The following is a 16,303-nucleotide window of genomic DNA, read 5'->3' as shown; positions in this document are numbered from 1 at the left end:
CCTTGTGAACCCTTAGGTTACTATTTTTAGTTAACAATCCCATATGTTGGAAGTGACTATTGCAGCCATTCTCCTTAACCACTAACGGACAAATCTGTCCGCTTGGTACTAAACCCGTACAGACCGGGGTACTAGCACTAAGACATTTGTTTGCCTGAAGTAATAGTAATTTTAGTTTATCCAGCCTGACAAGAATAGGGTTAAGGTGTGATTTTATGATTTCTTCAACTTTTACAGAGAGGCTATTAACAATTTGTCCCAGTCCCACATTAATTTGATCTTCAATAGATGACACAGTTTGCTTTTTCGGCTGGAGAGCTATTTTCTTGCCACCACCTCTTTTCTTTTTTATTGGTGGCTCAAATAAGGAGGGGCCCTCGTCTTGGTTGCCATCAAGCTCGTCAATCAAATGGGTATCAACCAATGGCGATGGTACGGGCTCACTTTGCACAGTATGAGGTAATGTGTTTGATGGTATCGAGCTTGAGGGCAGGCTGACCAATTCCAGCGAAAGTCTCCGCTCAGTTAATGCAATTTCGTTGGACAAAACATTTGCGGCCATGGTCAAAAAAGAGTCTAGAGTAGTCACCGCTGCCCCCCCTCTGGAGCCTTTCATAGGTTGCTTCCTCTTAGACATGCCTGCCCTAGCAGAGAACAAACTAAATTGTTATAAACTATTTCCAATAATTGCAAAAAGATGTAATGAGTCAGTAATCCAGTAATCACTGAGTCGTAACTGCCAATAAAGATAGATAATCAATTAGTAGTCCATGGCTGCCAAGAGTTCAAAAGAATCAAAACAGTCAAGTTGGTTCGTTTAACAGTCCGTATGACCCACACCCCTCAGAACTTTTTCATTAACCTCACAGACAAAAAACTCACTTAATTTGGGTCCCCGCAGGTTTCCATGGAGGGAGTTCAATGTGAAAAAATGCAGCCCAGAAGTCAAAAGAAAGAAAGGTGGCCCGCCATAGGCTCGGACGCAGCGGCGGGAGGCCAGTGGAGAACTTACCGCGCCTATGGGCACGGGATGCCACGTCAGAGGCAGGCATCAATTACGGGGCTGCTGGGGTTTGTGGATTCACGTTGGGCGTTCCCCTCACGGCTAGTTGGAGGCAGTGTTGGCCGTTCCCCTCACAGCTGGGTAATAATGGCCGTTCTTGTCACGGCTGCGTTGTTGCAATGTTCCTTGTGTCCTTTTCCTGGGCAAACGTGGGTAATGGTGAGGCGATGAGAAAAGATTGTGCGCTTTTGGCAACTGCCAGCTTCGGAACGCCTCCCCTATCGCAGCTGCTGAAAGGGCTTCTCTCACTGCTCAAACTGGCTCAGGGTCCCAACTTGTCCGTTTCTGGGCTTGGAGAGTTCTACATCAGCATCAGCCTTGTGCAGCGCGAGTGGGGCCCGCCGGGCGGACCGCAGGCTGCACCTGGTCCTGGCCAGGCCGCCTCCGCGGTGACCCGGGGGCACACTCTCAGTGGGGGCCATATACGACTCCCGCACTCGCGGTGCTCACGGCGCTCCTCCAAGTAGCAGGTTTGGCACATCCGGACTGCGATAGCCTGGGAGCTGGGAGCCGAGAGGAGATGTGGAACCGGGAACCACGGTTCAAGTACTGCACCCTCGGCTCGGCACCCTCTGCACAGTGCACTGCTCACACAATAGAGAAAAATCCCGGGCGGTAAAGCAATAGGGCGGCAGAACGCTAAGCCCCTGCTCTGCTCCGCTGGCTCGCTCGCCTGCCTCCGACTCAGCTCCTCTCAATTTGCTGCCCCCTTTAGGAATCGCTAACAGTGTAAAATACACTGTTGTACATTGGAACTAGCACCTCGCAAACTGTGAGTCGCAAAAAACTCACAATTTGCGAGGCACTATTTCCACGGTCGAACATCTTGCCCTTAGTTCCATGCTCACACCATGCTACCCTTTCAGATTCAGTAGCCAAGGTGGGCACTTGATAGGGCACCACTCTCCTGCACCATTTACTCACAGGTAGATGGTGTAGGTCCATTACGGGAGATCTTTCACGTCCCTGAGATAGAGAACTTGGCCCAGGCCAGTATCTACCATGTGCACACCAGAATCCTCTGACAATGTCCACCATGCAATTCGGGTTCTCCAGTCCCACAGCCCCACAATCGTATCTCACCCTTTGCTAAAGGATGGCATACATAGTTATACTTCCATGTGTCCTTGAAGTTTGGGGTGGTTTAGGGGATTCCCCTTTGAACCACAGATGTCTCCCCTAAATCGTAGGCCTGTCTGCCATGGGGTGGCGGAATGCAGAACTTCATCTTTGGTGGGACCATGATACGGCCCCTGGAGGCTAAGTGTCACGACCTCCATCTTTAATCTATCTAATTCAGTCTTCAAATCGCAGAGGTCTGCCGTGCCCGTTGGATGCCCATAGCTTATGGCTGTCGATTGGGAAATGCACAGATGTGCTTTCCCTGAGCCCTGGTGTCCACTGAAGCCAGACACCATGGTCCCCAAGACTCTCGGAGCATAGGAATGTCCATATTCTATAAGTGGCATTTCTAAGCGAGTCATGCCAAAACCCCCTTTACCAATGGAAAGCGTTTGGCACTGCGAGTCCATTGATATGAAACATCATGAGGCTGCTCCACTGCAATCCACTTTTGCAGTCTAAAGTACTGTGAACCACTTCCCCATACTAACCTATGGGAAGAGTAGGCCTCATAGCTAGTGAAAACACATATAGGTGTTCCTCATCACCTGAGCGCACATGCGCTATTGCGCACACCGATCTGCAATGGCAGGAAGGACACATGGTTCACAGCACCAGTGGTGCAAGTGCCCCCCCCCCCTAGACTGCACAGCAGACTGGACACAGGCTTAACTAATATATGTGTCTGTGCTCACACATCAGTCTGCGTAGCAGGAGGCACACGCAATCACGGGCAACATAGGTGCAGCTGCGTATTCACATCGGCCTACACTGGCACGCTGCCAATGAGTTTACCCACAATAGATTCCAGTGGCCACCCACAGGTCTGCAATGAAAGATCGGTCTGTGTTTCAGAACATGGAATCAATGCCACTTCCCAACACGGATAGGAAGGGCCCGCACACTTTCATGTGGCAAGGACAGGCCGGTTACATGGCTTACCCATGCCCTAGCACCTTTGGTGCAGGGACGCGCACACAACCCTGCTCAGACCCGCCAGTGTTGGGTGGACCCCCCTTTCAGGTGCCAATGCACACTCTCGGCCAGCAATGGCAGACCGGGCACCTTGCCGCTAGCACCATGGATGCAAGCACGCAGACACAAACCTACACCAGCAGGCCTAACCCGGCGGTTATAGCACCGGGGATGCAGGTATATTCTCATCAGCTCGCGATAGCAAGTTGGGCACCTAACCAAAATGCCATAGGTGTCATGGCACATCCTCCTGCCTGCCACTGCAGGTGGGACACGGTTCTGAAACAGCATCAGGGCCGGTGCGCACACCTCGGTCCCTGTTGGCAAACCAGCCCATGATCCGGAACAGCTTGTCAGCACCTCTTCCTAAGCTGTGTAGACAGGCACACACACTTCCACACGGCCTTGACAGTGAGGACATGTGCAGAGCCCTGAGGCCACTCCAGAGAATCAGCAACACACCCGGAGTATCCATGGGTGGAGCAGATCTCTAAGGCAGGGAAAGCCCTATTCTGGGGGGTTCCTTCCTAACTGGGCAGGGAACATCCATATGTACCCACCCAGCCTTAAGCCTATCAGGGTATAGGGCCCACCAGGGTATAGGACAACACAGTGGCACCGCCAGGCCTGTCCTAGCAGACCCAATATAGGGTTGCCGACTATCCGGTGGGTGGCACACTCAGTGCTACATCCCATGCCTAGCAAGTGCCATACCCGTCCCGGGTATGTGGTGTACCTGTTTATAGGGCACACATAGATACGGCACCCACAACCCATTGTATACGCATCCCCAGCCCAATGCGGGCAAGGCGGGTGTGCGCATCTTCCCTCTGCCGCACAGGGGGAAGGTGCCCAGGTTCCTAAGGGTATGCAGAGAGAGTCAGCAGAGACTGGGAGGAAAAAGCGAATAACTTTGGGCCGATTTCCCCTAAGGAGACCATCTCCAACAGGCGTACAGATTTTTTCAGATGCTTCAGGAGGTTTTGCATTTGGCCTGTATTGGCAGGGTCATTGGTGCATGGAGGAATGGCCAAAATTGTGTAAACGGGACGGCAGCAGCATTGCATTTTGGGACTTTTTCCCCTGGTGGTAGTGGTGACATTGTGGGTAGAGCAGCTAGCACACTGGAAGGTTCTTTTTCTAATGGATAACATGTCAGTGGTACAGGTAGTCAACTTACAGTCAATGAGGGATACACAACTATTGAGGTTTTTGAGAGTCTTTGTGTGGAAATGCCTACAACTTGATGTTGTATTCCGAGCCAGACATGTGCCAGGTGTGGACAATAAAATTGTGGATGCTTTGTCTCGTTCACAGTGTGAGAGATTTCATGGACTGGCCACGGCGACGGACAGAGTCAGGACCAGAAGGTCTCAAGACCTATAGACAGTAGAGGACAATACTGCTTCAATTGGTACAGGATTCGCTAGCATTATCCACAAGGACCGTGTATTCCCAGGCTTGGGCTGAGTTCTTAGTGAGGGGGGTCTCAGAGGAGGACAGATTCATGGGCACGGGTGGAGGACGTAGTGAAATTCATCATGACATTGATTGAAAAAGGCCAGTTCAGTTTCAGAGAATCTGGGGGTATTGCCTTTATGGGTAAGCTGTGGTGGGGCTATGGCCCATCTACGGGCAAGCTCGGCAAGAGGATCTTGCAAGGGTGGTCCAGAGAAAGGGGTCAGTTGGGTTCCAAGGGGAGGCCTCTGACTTTGGGCATCTTATGCGAAGTGCTTGTGGTACTGCTGGGAATTTGTCGCATGGACAGTGAGACAGTGTTGGTTTCCACACTAATGACGGGGATGTTTTTTGGCAGCGTTTTCGGTGTCTGAGCTTTTGGGGGCTATAGGAAGCTGGGTGACACCCTGGGAGGAGGTTAGTGGGTGTGATGAAGGGCTAAGAGTTGTGGCTTTACAAGTCCAAAACTGACCAAAGGGGTCAGAACAAGAGTGTTCTGTTTGCTAGCTGTTTACCCTGGTACCAGATTGTGCCCAGTCCGATGGGGGTTGGCTCCTAAACCTCCATCTGTACCCGGAGGAGAGGGTCTTTCAACAGGAGGATGCTAAGCCAGGGTCCGCTTTCCAGCTGTTGACGATATTGCTCAGAGCTCTGGCGCTCACACGCCTGGATGCAAGGGGTTTCGGTACACATTCTTTTCGGATCGGGATGGTTACAGAAGCGCGTAGGCAGGGCTGGACCCGGGAAATAAAAATGGGTTTGGGAAGATTGTCATCCAACTGTTTTCAGAGTTAATTTAGAGGGGTAGGGGAGTTGCTGAGAGATGTTCAGGTTTTCGACTTTTGTTTCTGTTTTGCATGTTCCGTTCCCGGGCCTTTGGCGGTCAGTTTGAATATCTGGATTGTGGGCGACTCCTTCGTAAGTGAGCTGAGGGGCAGGCCAAGTCCAGTTGACACGGGTCGAATTTGGGCTTTAATGTTGGAAATTACACTACCACTTGGCACGGAAAAGGGGCATGAGATGGAGAGAGTTAATACCATGTTGGAATAGGCTATTGGTTGGGGGTAGGTGCCCAGACATTTGGCTGTTACACTTAGGTGAGAACGATTTGGTAATATGGAAATGTTTTGCTTTACTGAAAGACATGAAGGAGGACTCGAAGGAGATCGGCAGAGGTTGGGTAAGCTGCTGTGCCCTTTGGGCGGAGTTTGTACCTAGGAAAGTTTGGCAAGGGGCACATCATCAAGCAGCTATAGAGAAGGCCAGGAGGAAGCTCCTTTTGTAGAGAGGTTGGTGTAGGTAGGGTGGAACACATAAACCTGTGTTATAAGGACGCCAAATGTTTCCAGCTGGCAGGGTACATTTGTCATTCATGAGCATGGAGTTGTTGCAGGTGGTTTTATTAAGGTATTAAACATCCATTAGATCTAAGTGGTCGAGGGAGCAGAAAAAGGCGTAGTATGCCTTTCTTTTTCTGGTTGGCGATTGTCTGAGAAGTTGCCATAGTTTACCGAAGTTTATTGTTGTTGACAGTGACAATTCAGGCTGAAAAGGAACAGGTAGATAAGTTCACTCCTGGACGAGCCAGGAAGTTAAAGGTTCTGTAGGAAGTTTAGTTGATTAGAGGCTAGTAGTTGTAGTAAAGTGGTTGGGGAGCTTAAAGGTCACAGTTGCAGTTCAGCAGCTCTGCAGCATGTACACTATTACTGTATTAAGTTGTGAGGGCAGGTAATTTTAGGGGAGGGGGTTGGTTAACATAGGTGTGCAAATGTGTATAGTGAGGCCTTCGTTTTGTAAGGCAAAGACCTAGGTTGTTTTCTTATGTTCGCCTGTTTCCAGAAAGTATTCACACAAACCTGGTGTCAGTGGTATGTGCTGCTCCCCCTCTTCCCCAATGAAATGCAACCAGAGACACATGCTGAGTGCACTCAGGCAGGCACTCAAAAACTGTTACCTACTCTCTCAGACATACCTTTGAAGAGGGGGTAGTGAACACACCACAGAATTTCCTTACAAAGAAGACGCGTTTCATGTTTAATTGCAACGCAGCTGTACAGTGTAAATAGTATTGTTATAACTGTCAATGAATGTTTGTTTTAGCTGGTTACTATATGTGCAGCCAGAAAAGATGGAAAGGAAATGATGCATATTCCGTAACCACGGCATGTCAGTTTAAAGACTGCAGACTTTTTCTCTGCTAGCACCTGCTGCCACATTCAGAAACAGACTCTGGGCAAATGCATTTGAGGCGGGACCCACCATGCACGGGAGGGAGGGGGGGGTGGGTCTATACAAGCGGTACAGCGTGCACGTGCTTGGACAGCGCTCCGCAATGGACGACTGCTTCATAGTGACGTAGCTCCAGGGGGAGGAGTCTTCTGTCCTGTAATGTTTGCAGTGCTCTTGGGCCGGCTCGGGGGTCAGTATATTTTGCAGCATGCCTGTTCCTCTCAAAGGAGGATAACGCTCGGGCCAGATATTCAGAAGCCCTCTGAAGGGTATGTTTTGTTTATGTATTTATTTGAAACCACCTCTTACAGTGAGACACAAGAAATTGCAGTGTATAACAATGTCCCTTACGAAAAAGAGGTGTTGGTGTACAGGCCACTAGCAGAGGTTAGTGCTTCGCAGGAGAGAAAATCGACACTGAGTGTGTCCTGCCCACTCCCCCCACCTTCACCAAAGCTGCTGAATTTGTCAGGGGGGCAACACAGAAAACAAGCATTGGCAAAGCCAATGAGACTCGCGTATACGAAATCTGTTGTCTTTGTAATTTTTTTAGCCATGATGTACACCAGCACAGCTTGTGTGTAGCATGGTTGAAACCAAATTTAAAAATAGCCATGATGTAGTCAAGGCTCGCAGTGTCATAGCACTTTTCTTTGTTTTAATACTTTCACCCATGTTGCATGTCAGGACTTCACAACACATATTGTAAGACTCCGGATACAATTTTCAAGGCAATAAACGACGAGCTGCGCACATTCTTGTGGGATGGGGGACACCCGAGAGTAGCACTACAAGCACTGCAACGCAACCAATATAACGGAGGCATAGCTCTGCGGGATATTCAAGCCTATCACCAGGCTACGCACTTAATAGCTATCAACGAATGGAGTCATGCCCCGGGAGACCACCCAACATATGCCCTGGAAAGGCTACAATTCCAGAAACATATACACCTACATTACATATACGGGGGAGCGGGAACGAGAGACTTGCTCCCAGCAAGACAGAGGGGAATTGAAGCCTGGAAGGGGGCGGAAAGACAAATGGGTTGGGACAGGAAACTAACCAAGTCCACACCGCTGTGGGAAGGTAAACGCCTCCCAGAGCTGGCAAAACTGCGGGGTTTTAGAAACTGGGACACAGTAGGGATCACAACGCTAGGGGACATCATACGGAATGGGGACTTAATGACCTTTGCAGACCTCCAAACAGAATATAGTCTGTTAAACACACAGCAATACAAATATATACAGCTCCGACATGCTTGGAGAACGCAAAAACCTGAGGGCCCGATTCACAGAACTAATTTAAGACAAAATCCTAAACTTACTACTTTTGGTATTCACAGAAGTTAGGATTTTGTCTTAAGTTTGTCTTAAGACAATCTTAAAACAGACTTAAGACAGACCTAAGACAGATTTAAGACAGACTTAAGGCAAACTTAAGACTGACTTAAGACAGACTTAAGACAAACTTAAGACTGACTTAGGACAGACTTAAGTTAGGATTTTTTCTTAAGTTTGTCTTAACTTTGTCTTAAGTCTGTCTTAAGTCTGTCTTAAGTCTGTCTTAAGTCTGTCTTGAGTCTGTCTTAAGTCTGTCTTAAGTCTGTCTTAAGTCTGTCCTAAGTTTGTCTTAAGACAAACTTAAGACAAAATCCTAACTTCTGTGAATACCAAAAGTAGTAAGTTTAGGATTTTGTCTTAAGTTAGTTCTGTGAATCGGCCCCTGAGTTTGCAGGCAATCCTGAGTATGCACCATTGGAAAGGCGATTATTGCAGGAAGTGATACCTTCAAAGGCAGTCTCGTGGACATACAAAACGTTGATGAATAATATGCCAGATAGATTGGTGGCTCTCAGAAACAGATGGGAGGAAACAACAGGCCCCCTATACGACATTGACTGGGAGGCTGCATTGATGCACCCAAGGGATTAAACTCAGACTACGACTGATACAGTTCAAGGTTTATTTTGATAGAGCGCGACTCCATGCAATGGGCAGGGTGGAGAAACCTGATTGCTTACGCTGCAAAACAATCCGTGGCTCCTTCATACATACCATATGGGAATGCCCCCTAATAAATAGATACTGGTTACGTATAGTACGGGAACTAAATAATATACTAGAAACCTAGATCCCATTAGATCCTAAATATATCCTTTTGGGTATACCCACCAACATTTACATACCTAGATATAAACTTTTATTAAGCAACCTGGGTCTCATAGTGGCAAACCGAGATGTTGCTAAGAGTTGGGGAAGGGATTCCATACCTACTATGGCAGAATGGTGGGCCAACATGGACTTCTATATGGGGGCCTAAAAAACGACATATGCCGCCAGAGGGTGCCCTAAGAAGTTCCGGAAGATTTGGCTGCCATGGCTGAGATATTACAGCCTAGAAATGATGGAGGACGCGACACAAATGACATAACTCATTACGCAAGGCTCACAATAGTAAGACAACATAGTGCAGACCCTAAGAACATATGAAGCTCCTGAAATACACCGGAGCTTAGAAGGAAGCGAATGGACAAGGAATAGGAAGAGTTACCATAAAAATGCATCTTCGGTTGTATTGGCGGCAATGAATATTGAATATGATGTTGAACCTGTCATGTACGAGGTGTACCTGCTGATGTTTCGGTTGTTTGTAAACTTTATAGAAAATTACAATAAAAATATATATTTTTAAAAACATTTACGAAGCTACATAATAGTAAATAAGGTATATTTAAAAAACGCTAGGATGCAGACAATGCCACTGGCCGCATCATAGGGATATTTTTACTTTTGCATTCTGTGTTGCCATTCTTTTGTGCAACAAATAATAGATGTGACTCGCCTTGTTATTCATAACAAAAGCACACAGCTATGCCTGGAGTAATCACGGCATCTAAATAAGGTCACAGATCTCACCCTTACTGGACTGGTGACAGTAAGAGTTCAAGTTTGGGAGCAAAAGTGTCAACTGGGGGCCGTAGGCTAGACTACAAAGGAACAAAGGTAGTCATCAAGGACTGCAATTTCTTTGAAAATGGGGTGATCAATTACCCACCTCAAACTACCTGTCTGGGTCATCCCAGTCTATAAACCCCCCAAAAAGTGCTATGACATGGGCAGCGCTGGCCGAATCATAGAGCTTTTTAAAAAATGTTTGAGGAGGAAGCAACACAGGGAGGGAGGGTGTGTGTGGGGGCAAACACTAACAACAGAGAGGGTGGGAAAAAAGCACTATGATATGGCGAGCACTGGCTGTATCATAGAGTTTTAAAAAAAAGTATTATCTAGTAAGGATGGGTTGACTAGCAACAGGGTGTGAGGGGGAGTCAGGGGCAACTCGGACAATGGAGTGCAGGAGGGAGAGGCTGGGGGCAACAATAACAATGGAGGGCAGGAGGGAAGGGAGTGGAGCAAGCAAACAAACAACAGCATGTGGAGGGGCTGGGGTAAGCAACAAGATACACATCATTGGAAGGACATGGGAAGGAGATGGGGAAGGAAAATCAACATAAGCGACAGCAGAAAGGGGCAGCACGACAATGGACAGCAGGAAGGGGAAAACCACCACCATGGAGAGGCGTGAAGGGGCAACAAACACAGGGGCGGCCAGGAGGAAAACCAGGCAAGAAAGGAGGCAAGCTAGGAGACGGCTAGAAGTAAAGTAGAAAAAAAGTGCCTAAATCCGAGGACAAGCATCAGAAGGACACTAATAAAGTAATTAATCATTATTTTTCCATACGCCATTGAAGGGACAAACACACTAACAGGATGGGAAACTGGTACTGACTGACCAATAAGAATCATGGAAATGAGAGTGATGATGAAGCCAACCAGTGGTAAGTAATGGGTGTGTCCTACTCCCTTTTACGTTTTTTGGGGGAAAAAGATCTTGTGTGCAACACAGTGCATGCTCTGTCTCAGGCGAGACCTAATAATAATAACATACACTGCGTTGTGCCACACACATTAATTTGTCCAACCACCTTTCATTGCAAACCATTGTTGTGTGCATAAAATGTTCACAAAAATCAGTGCTTGAAATGGAAAAATCGAAGTGCAGGTACTCAGAAACAGAGTACCTGCTTGTTTCTGAGAAGTGCCGGTACTCTCCAATTAAATGTATTATTTCACTCCGGTACTCTCAAAATAAAAAACTGCCGGTACTCAGTACCGGGCAGTGCTGGCCCATTTAAAGCACTGCACAAATTGCTGTTATTCTGAATTTGCTCACTACAGGGAATCGAACAGACAGGATGTACGAGTTTAGAGTAACAGGTTTGAACACAGTTATTATGTCTCCATGAGAATCTAACAAAAATGAAATATGGGTCAAGTACAAATTAGATCATTGTTAATACTCACTGCATGTTCCGACAACACAATACACAACCATAATGTGGAAGAAATAAGAAAATAGCTCAGGGAGCACGCTGGAAGCCGCACTAATGAAGGTGTGAGTAAAATTGGTATTACACTTGTAAAATCGCAGTCACGGACACGCACCAGATTTCATTGAAGCGACGTTCTAGCCTTATAAACCCCTTAACTGCAGTAGAGCCCTAGAAGAGCTCTTAGCAGGTGTGGCCCCTTGGCATCTAGACGCACTGCCCACACACATTCGGCGCACCCTTTGTGTACACAGTGAGTGGAACGCCCTTCCCACACTCACCCACACCTAAACTAAGGGCTTCCACAGTTCCGAAGAAAGCTGACAACCTGTGTGTTTTTTAAACCCACTCCCAGGGGGTGTAAAGGAAGTTATAAATCCTGCTAGAAGCGTGGAAAATGGTTCTCCTTTGCAGTTGGGTAGTAAGAGACGGTAATAATTCCTGGATTAGCGGGAGGTGGAGGGGGAGACAGGCGTCGGGTGTGGGCGTTTGTGTGTGTGCCATGAGTCTCGCCCCTAAGTACAGAATTGTGCCTAAAAAGCAACATTTTCAAAGGATTGGAAGGGATTAAGAAATCACACGAAAGGAAATGTAAGTGACCTTGGTAAATGACCTCTAAATTCCTTTCAAGGTCTCATTGATGGAAAAATTTTGCCAAAAAGGAAACCCCTTTTGCGTTTATTTAGAGAGGGATTCCTTTTTTATTTAACAGTGTCTGTGGCAACTGGTGATACAGGAACAATATTTGGGCCTACAGAGAGCAGCCAGTAGCCGACCATTCACTGCTCTCAAGATGATGGAGGAACGAATTAACCCCCAAAGAAGGTCGTGTTTTCTCCACTACAAGCAAGAAAGGCCTGACCACTGAACACTGCTTTACGTGTTTTGCCACAAAACAATAATGGTAACAAAAATTGGTTAGAACCTTAAAATACCATTGAGCAGCCGTGGCATCTTCATCGGAACATGGTCTATGTCCTGGTGCCTTGCTGCATTTTTGAACAAATACAAGACCCTAGAAACGCCTGAACATTTTAACTACACCATTCAAAATATTTGACATGCAATACACTATTATACAAAGAGTGTTTTAAATGCAACATTCTGTATGAATAACAGAATCATCTTCATTGAATTGCGTAAACTGCTGTGCTTCTATCTCAAAGTTACATTTTAGATGTAAAACTTGAACTCTCTGTGATTCGAAGGCTCAGCCCTACCAAGAATGCGGTACTATGCCCACTCCAAGCCAGAAATATAACCCCAGCATGGCGATGGCTATGCTGAGGATTATGATGATGATGGGAACGTACTTGAAGACCTTCAGGACGCCAGTAGCCTGGACTCCTCATCAGTCACTGAAATACCCTCCCTATGGCCACTGAAGACTCTGCCTCCTTCACCAAAGTCATTAGGAGGACGATGGAAGTCCTGGATCTCAACCTGCATCTGCAGGAAGTTAAAACAAATATCTCGAGGGAGTTCCTGAATCCAGTACAGACTAGCCAGGAACCTCCTTTGCCATTTAACGAGGCCTTCACTGACATGCTGTTGGTCAACTGGGTGAAGCCAGGATATTGCCCTCCAGTGAACAGGCAAGTGGCAAGAAGAAATAGCCTGCTACTAGGGACCCGGATTTTCTGCTCCAACGGCCCCGCCGTGGGGAGTTTAGTAGTACAGGAATCCTCCAGCCGCCTGAACAAAAATTTGTTCCCTGCCACCACATCCGACAGTGAATTAAACAGATGGAGACTTTCGGGAAATATGTATTCTCACGCACCTGTCTTGACTCTTGTCCCATGGAATGGTACTCGTGCACATTGATCTCCCAAATAACCCTCTCTAGCTCTTCCCTCCTCTAGCCTCCTTTGACTCTTCCCAAACCTCATCTTATTGCCATAATTTCCCAAATAACACTTTCTAGACTCTTTCCTCTTCTAGTCCTCCTTTATTCTATTCGATCCAACTAACAGACTCACATGTCCAACACTCAAATTAACTTATTTCCCTATACTAATCCACCACTAATCCACTTTGGGTTCTGTAGGGTACTATTTACTGAAAAGTGTTTCAACACCTCTTCAGGGGTAGTAAGCGCTATATGAATACAATTAGAATATCGAAAAGGGATTGAAGATTGGGTTCTATCTGTTGCTTTCAGAACACATCATTCAAAATTCTGGAAATAAAGCGAATTTTAATTTTAAATAAAGCACTAGTTTATGAAAGGAGAAGCCCCGAGGTTTACACAAATGCAGCGACAGAGCAGCACCTATGAAGGGCACATTGTAAAGATGGGAATCAGTGAGTGGTAGGGGACTCGGGGCACAGTATCAGTAGGCCCCTCAATACCGGAATCAGTGATCGTGGCCCCAGACAGTGCAGGGCATAAGCTGTACTTGGGGTGCAGTATCCGTAAGCCTCTCTGTACTTGAAACAGCAGTAGGGCGCCCAGACAGGCAGGTATCATGGCACAGTATCGCTAGGCCCCTCAGTACATAATCAGGGTATAATATTGGTAAGCCCCTCTGTACCTCAATTAGTGGTTGTGGCACCAGGCAGTGCAGGGCAGCAGTTGCACTCGGGGTACAGTATTGGTTGCCACTCAGGACCTGAATTAGAGTTAGGAGACTCGGCCGGTACAGGACAGCGGCTGTACTCAGGATACAGTATCGTTAGGCACCTTAGTACGTGAATCAGTAGTAGTGGGCTCAGATGGTGCAGGGTAGCAGCTGTACTCAGGGTACAGTATCGAAAGGGTCCCTCTGTACCCGAGTCAGCGGTGGGGGCTCAGACGGAGCTCTACAGTGGGTGTACTCGGGGTACAGTATTGGTAGGCCCCTCAGTACCTGAATCAGCGGTGGGGGACTCAGACAGTGCCGGGCAGTGGGTTTATTCAGGGTACAGTATCGGTAGACCCCTCAGTACCTGAATCAGCGGTGGGGGCTCAGACGGAACAGTGCACAGGGTGTACTCAGGGTACAGTATCGGTAGACCCCTCAGAACCTGAATCAGCGGTGGGGGGCTCAGACGCAGCAGTGCACAGGGTGTACTCAGGGTATAGTATCGGTAGGCGTCTCAGTACCTGAATCAGCGGTGGGGGCTCAGACGCATCAGTGCACAGGGGGTACTCGGGGTATAGTATCGGTAGGCCCCTCAGTACCTGAATCAGCGGTGGGGGCTCAGACGCAGCAGTGCACAGGGTGTACTCAGGGTACAGTATCGGTAGACCCCTCAGTACCTGAATCAGCAGTGGGGGCTCAGACGGAGCAGTGCACAGGGTTTACTCAGGGTACAGTATCGGTAGACCCCTCAGTACCTGAATCAGCGGTGGGGTCTCAGACGCAGCAGTGCACAGGGTGTACTCAGGGTACAGTATCGGTAGACCCCTCAGTACCTGAATCAGCGGTGGGGGCTCAGACGCATCAGTGCACAGGGGGTACTCGGGGTATAGTATCGGTAGGCCCCTCAGTACCTGAATCAGCGGTGGGGGCTCAGACGCAGCAGTGCACAGGGTGTACTCAGGGTACAGTATCGGTAGACCCCTCAGTACCTGAATCAGCGGTGGGGGCTCAGACGCAGCAGTGCACAGGGTTTACTCAGGGTACAGTATCGGTAGACCCCTCAGTACCTGAATCAGCGGTGGGGTCTCAGACGCAGCAGTGCACAGGGTGTACTCAGGGTACAGTATCGGTAGACCCCTCAGTACCTGAATCAGCGGTGGGGGCTCAGACGCAGTAGTGCACAGGGTGTACTCAGGGTATAGTATCGGTAGGCGTCTCAGTACCTGAATCAGCGGTGGGGGCTCAGACGCAGCAGTGCACAGGGTGTACTCGGGGTATAGTATCGGTAGGCCCCTCAGTACCTGAATCAGCGGTGGGGGCTCAGACGCAGCAGTGCACAGGGTGTACTCGGGGTATAGTATCGGTAGGCGTCTCAGTACCTGGAGCTCGAAGCCTGCTGTGCTGCTGGAAGAGTGGCCGCGGCGTGCTGTCGGTGCAGGCTGCAGGCTCCACACCCTCCTCAGAAGTTCGCCGGAGTGCAGGGCTGGGCCTTGACTAGACCTTTTTATCACCTATGTTGCTATCTTTGCGGCATAATCTGAGCTGCCTGTAAAGCCCCTCCCACAGGAGCGCCCAGTTAGTCCTTATCACCCTTCTCATTGTCACACTATCAAAGAGCTCTGGACTTTTGACTTTAGCCAGGCAGGTAATACCTCATGATCTCCCTATCTCTTTCGCTCTCCCTCTCCTTTCCCTCTCTCTCTTCCTCCATCTGTCCGATTCCTTGTTTCACCCCTTGCTTTTGCTCTTCCCTAACAGACTCCACATTGGGCTGCTACAGAAATGAAGCAGTAAGGCATAGTGATCATCCATGCCCCTCAGGTCCAGTATAGAGAGAAGATAAATGCACAATTAAAGCAGAGATCTTCACAAGCACACAATGTCTGCAGTGTATTCAATTCACCCCATTGTGTATCCAGTGTACATGAAGCCTGTACCACTCACCTAGGTGCACAGCCACATACAACATTTAGACCAACAGCCCAGTGATTGGAGACAAAGTGGCCCAATTAGCAGACTCCTACATACCCAACTCATTTCCCCACCCCCCCAGGTGAAGCTTGCCCCACAGCTTTCGAGCCTCAATGGGGTCTGGGGACTGAACCTAACAAATCAGGGGTAGTCGTAGAGTCAGACCATCATGGACTTGGGCTGAGATCCTAAAGGGGATCAGATGTCGTGACCACCAAGACTGGGGTCCCCAGGGACAGAGGCACCAGCAGCCGTCAGTCCTGGAATCATGGCTTCACTGACTGGGGTGAAGAGAAGCCCCAGCCTGGGGTACAGCCCTGTGGGCACCTCGGAGAACACCAGGGGGGTCGTAAGTAAAGGCTCGGGTGAGTCACGGGTAGCAATAGGATGTGGCGGGGATAAACAAGTATTATGGGTTGGGGAAATAGTGGTAGGTTATAGAGGAAATATATTGGGGAGTAAGAGGCAAGTGGGTGAGAAGAGGTGAAAATGCCAAGGAGAACGAGGGAATTGGCGGGAGGAAATAAA

At 48.4% G+C, this 16,303-nt stretch overlaps 1 protein-coding gene across 1 annotated transcript in view; it reads right to left on the bottom strand.

The window, feature by feature from the left end:
* Positions 1 to 15,425, bottom strand: part of CKMT1A (creatine kinase, mitochondrial 1A) — a 111,454-nt gene extending 96,029 nt beyond the window's left edge. Inside the window, exon 1 of the mRNA XM_085644345.1 lies at positions 15,184 to 15,425. The gene's annotated coding sequence lies outside the window, so the exon portion shown is untranslated. The remainder of the gene's footprint in view (positions 1 to 15,183) is intronic.
* Between the last annotated feature and the right edge of the window lie 878 nt (positions 15,426 to 16,303).

Source organism: Triturus cristatus, chromosome 3_1 (genome assembly GCF_964204655.1).
Source record: "Triturus cristatus chromosome 3_1, aTriCri1.1, whole genome shotgun sequence".
In the NCBI taxonomy this organism is placed as follows: Eukaryota; Metazoa; Chordata; class Amphibia; order Caudata; family Salamandridae; genus Triturus; species Triturus cristatus.
The sequence above is the reverse complement of the archived record's forward strand: the minus strand, read 5'-3'. Positions and strand labels throughout refer to the sequence as shown.